This window comes from Ambystoma mexicanum, chromosome 11 (genome assembly GCF_040938575.1).
Source record: "Ambystoma mexicanum isolate Mex_15411 chromosome 11, UKY_AmexF1_1, whole genome shotgun sequence".
NCBI classification, from domain to species: Eukaryota; Metazoa; Chordata; class Amphibia; order Caudata; family Ambystomatidae; genus Ambystoma; species Ambystoma mexicanum.
In genome coordinates this window covers 953,040,619-953,044,919 of record NC_090934.1, presented here as the reverse complement: position 1 = coordinate 953,044,919, position 4,301 = coordinate 953,040,619, and the positions used below count along the sequence as shown (strand labels likewise).

Sequence of the window (4,301 nt, the reverse complement as noted above, 5' to 3'; positions counted from 1 at the left end):
AGGATCGCCCATCCGGCGGACTTAGAATACAGGTTCCATTCTCATCCCCATGACTCTCTCACGCCTTGATTGTATTTTCACTACTAAATTCCTTACTAGCACTATCATTGACTCTACCATTTCTAATATCATTTCATATCACACCCCCATCACTACCACCTTTGACCTCTCTGATATTAAGAAGCCGTCTTCGAGATGGAAATGTAATAATAGTTTACTTCATGATCAAAAATGTATCCAGTCCTTCCAACAACATTTATTTTCTGAAAATGTAGATGAAGATACCTCAGTGGTCACAAATTGGGATGCTTTTAATGCTGCCTTAAGAGGTTCCATCATTTCATGTTCCAGTACAAAAAAGAAGCAATACAAAGAGGACTTTGATGCCTTACAGCTTGAGCTCTCTTTAATGGCTACGTGTAAATGTACTGGTATTCTGGATGAGTACATACGGGACCAGATTATGATGAGAACCAGCAATCCTAAAATTAGGGAGAGACTCTGGATGGAGAGTGATCCCTCCTTAGAAAAGGTCATGGAGATTGCCAGGGCTATAGAGGCATCAAGGGCTAGTGCGCGGAATGTCACGGAGAAGGAAGGACAAAGGGATACTGTACAGGCGGTATTACCTCAGTACAGAAGGAACAGTGCTGATGTAAAAAAGAGACCTGAGAAAGGGGACAACCAAGGTTGGAGGTTGTCTAAGGGCAGAGAACCTTGCAGGAAATGTGGTTGGTTCAGTCATGTGACTGGTGCAAAATAGTGTCCTGCTATCAACATTGAGTGCAGAAGATGTAAATGCAAAGGACACTTAGCGGGGAGATCCCCATTGGACACCCCCACCTCCTTAGGTCAGAATAATAGTACATTGAAATGAATACACAGACAACTTTTTTAAAGTTCTTTGGAAAACACAAGGTCACAGTTTATTTGGAGCAAGACAACTTGGGACGGTCCCAGCCACATCACAAAAAACAGTCAGATACGGGTGAACCATGTCACCTCTTTAGCCACTGGCCAAACAGTCAGATACGGGTGAACCATGTCACCTCTTTAGCCACTGGCCAAACTGACAAAAACTGCTGGTTATTCCAGCTACACTGGTACTACCAGCAGGACACTCAGGGGCACTGACCAGGAGATTGTTGGCCTAAAGGCCTAAGTAAGGGAGTCAGTGCCCGTCGAGGGATCGGCTCGAGCCCGGCCAATCCCGAGCCGCTGCAGCTGCAGCGTGAAGTCCCTCATTGGCTAGGACCGCCCCGATACTCCGCCTGTAACAAGAGAAGAGAATTAGGAACAACTCATACAACACACTAAACTTATCTTATCACTAATTAACTCTGTTCACCTTATCACTCCTATTGATGATGCGAAAGCCTCACCCTGATCCTACTCTACTACCGGTCTTCACGTATTAACTCCCAGTTACTACCAGTAGGACACTGTCCCATATATGCCACTGGCACAAGCTGACAGCGCTTTTGGTTACACTCCAAATCTTACCGACCTTCAACTTGTTTGCCCCAAGACTTTACTATCAGGCGTGGGTGGGTGGGGATTAACACTAGGCGGGAGCTGCAGGGCAAAAGACTGATGGCCTGCCGCTCCCGCCCTTATAAGTGTCCCCGGGGAGATCTGACCGGAAGCCAGGTCCCCGGGGACACCTCTTCCGCCTGGGAGGAAGAGGAGAGGCATGCCCAGCAACCGGAAGGGGGTGGCCAGAGGGGACAGCCCGCTATGTAGGCTGTCCCTCTAGCGCCCCCTGCGGGGGCCGGTCGCCTCTTAGCGGGGAGATCCCCATTGGACACCCCCACCTCCTTAGGTCAGAATAATAGTACATTGAAATGAATACACAGACAACTTTTTTAAAGTTCTTTGGAAAACACAAGGTCACAGTTTATTTGGAGCAAGACAACTTGGGACGGTCCCAGCCACATCACAAAAAACAGTCAGATACGGGTGAACCATGTCACCTCTTTAGCCACTGGCCAAACTGACAAAAACTGCTGGTTATTCCAGCTACACTGGTACTACCAGCAGGACACTCAGGGGCACTGACCAGGAGATTGTTGGCCTAAAGGCCTAAGTAAGGGAGTCAGTGCCCGTCGAGGGATCGGCTCGAGCCCGGCCAATCCCGAGCCGCTGCAGCTGCAGCGTGAAGTCCCTCATTGACTAGGACCGCCCCGATACTCCGCCACGCTTTGATGGTGGCTCCCGCTGCCATCAATGCCCCCAAACCTTAGGACCTTACTTCTCCTTAAAACTTTCCTAAACATCTACATTGTTACCATACTCGCCTTGGTTTACTGCAACCAGTCCTCCTTAGCTCACCCAGGCGGCTACTACCAGGAGAACACTGGTTACTACCAGTAGGACACTGTCCCATATATGCCACTGGCACAAGCTGACAACGCTTCTGGGTGCTACCCGGAGAACACTGGTTACTACTAGTAGGACACTGTCCCATATATGCCACAGGCATAAGCTGACAACGCTTTTGGTTACACTCAAAATCTTACCGACCTTTGACTTGTTTGCCCCAAGACTTTACTTATCAGGCGTGGGTGGGTGGGGATTCACACCAGGTAACTCGTGCGCCACTATGCGCAACGTCACCTGTATTTGTGTGGGCAAACGTCCGCGACCTAACTTGGCCGGATTGTTGCCCCCCAAATGACTTAACCGCCTTGGTGCCCGCCTCCCCTGGAGTCACCAGTGAATAGCAGGCAGCAAGGAATGCCACCTCATTCCAGGAGTGCCGGCCACACACACCCTCGGTACCATTGAATCCCAGGTTGTGGCCGATCGTCCATTGCCTAGGCTTTTTTTTTTTTTTTTTTTTTTTACACACGTGTCACAAATGAGTGGCCGATCAACCACACTGCGTCATCTGCGGGGAAAAAACATACCCCACCATAAGTTTTTTGATTCCCCCAGGATCCAACCCGCCCAACTACCCAGCCCGGCCCTTGAGTGCTCTTGGTATCTAGTATTCTTCTGGGAATGCACTGTGCTGGGGGCGGACATACAGTCAAACGGCCTGACTCCCACCTCCCCACCTTCATGATTGCCCGTGGAGACATGCCCTGCTGAAAGGCAGTGGTAGCTGCGCCTATCCTGAAACTATGGGTAGACCACCCCTCCCCCTGAATTCCCAAGGCCTTCAAGGCCATTGTCAGCACCATGCGAAATTGAAATACAGAGAGGGGGGAAGTGTCGGCGTGGATTAGCGGGGGGGGCCAGCGCTTGTAGCTCTTATTTGTAAAAACCGCTTAAAAAGGTGCACAGGGCAGCAATCCGCCAGGGGGGGCCCCATGTAGGCATATGTAAAAACCTTTTCCCTGCTGATCCGTCTTGCTTTTCCTCAACCATATACTGACCCCTTCACCTGAGTTTTGTGGAACAGGGATACATCACCCAAAGCAATGGCCCTCCCAGATGTGTCTTTCTTGGATGCAGAAACTAGCTCACTAATCCTAAAGGCCCCAAAAAAGGCCCATGCGAACGCCAACCTGAATAGAGCTGTTTCGTATTCGCCGAAGCATATGCTAGGTAATATGGCCAACAACCTCACCAATAACCCAAAGTCAATTGGTTTGCGCACGTCCTCAGACCTTGGCTCCGAACGGGCCCAGCCTTTCAATGCCGAGCGCACCAAAAACCCCTTTGTGGGATCACCCCTCCCCTCCAACTTGGAGTGGAAGGCAACCGCCGCCAGGTGCGACGCCGCCCAACTCTTTGACAATCCTTCTGAGTGCGCCCAAACCACAAAAGTGCGTACCTGTTCCTCCGCGGTCTGTTTTTCGCACTGTAGATAAGAAATCACGCTCTTGAACTTACCATAACCTTGCTGGTATCTGCATCTTACTCCGGGCGTGAGTGAGCGCTCACTCAACTCTGCGAGTGCCCTGTCCACACCACCAACTGCCACCATTCCTTTTTGAACTGTGCTCCCTCAAGCTTGCCCTCCGGGTGGGCATTCCGGAACTTGGACCACTGAAAGCGAGAAAGAGCGTCAGCAGCAACATTTGCAGTGCCCGGCACATGTCGAGCCCTAAATTCAATGTTATGATATAAACATACTTCCACTAATTTTCTGAGCAAGCTCAACATTGCTGGGCAAGAAGCAGACTGTAAGTTAATGGCTTGGACTACCGCATTGTTGTCGGACCAAAAACGAACCCTCTTGTTGGCCAGAATCCTAGGCCACAACAACAATGCGACTACAATGGGGAACATCTCTAGGACCATTATGTTTTTTGTTCTGCCCTTCTTGTGCCATTGCTGCGGCCACTTCTGAG

General features: G+C 50.2%; 1 long non-coding RNA gene across 1 annotated transcript; it reads right to left on the bottom strand.

Moving 5' to 3' along the window:
- Positions 1-900: 900 nt before the first annotated feature.
- Positions 901-4,083, bottom strand: LOC138504800 (uncharacterized). Its single transcript, XR_011279980.1, has 2 exons — positions 3,847-4,083; positions 901-1,271 (listed from the first exon to the last, which is right to left on the bottom strand). It is a non-coding gene; the product is annotated as an uncharacterized lncRNA (long non-coding RNA).
- Positions 4,084-4,301: the final 218 nt, after the last annotated feature.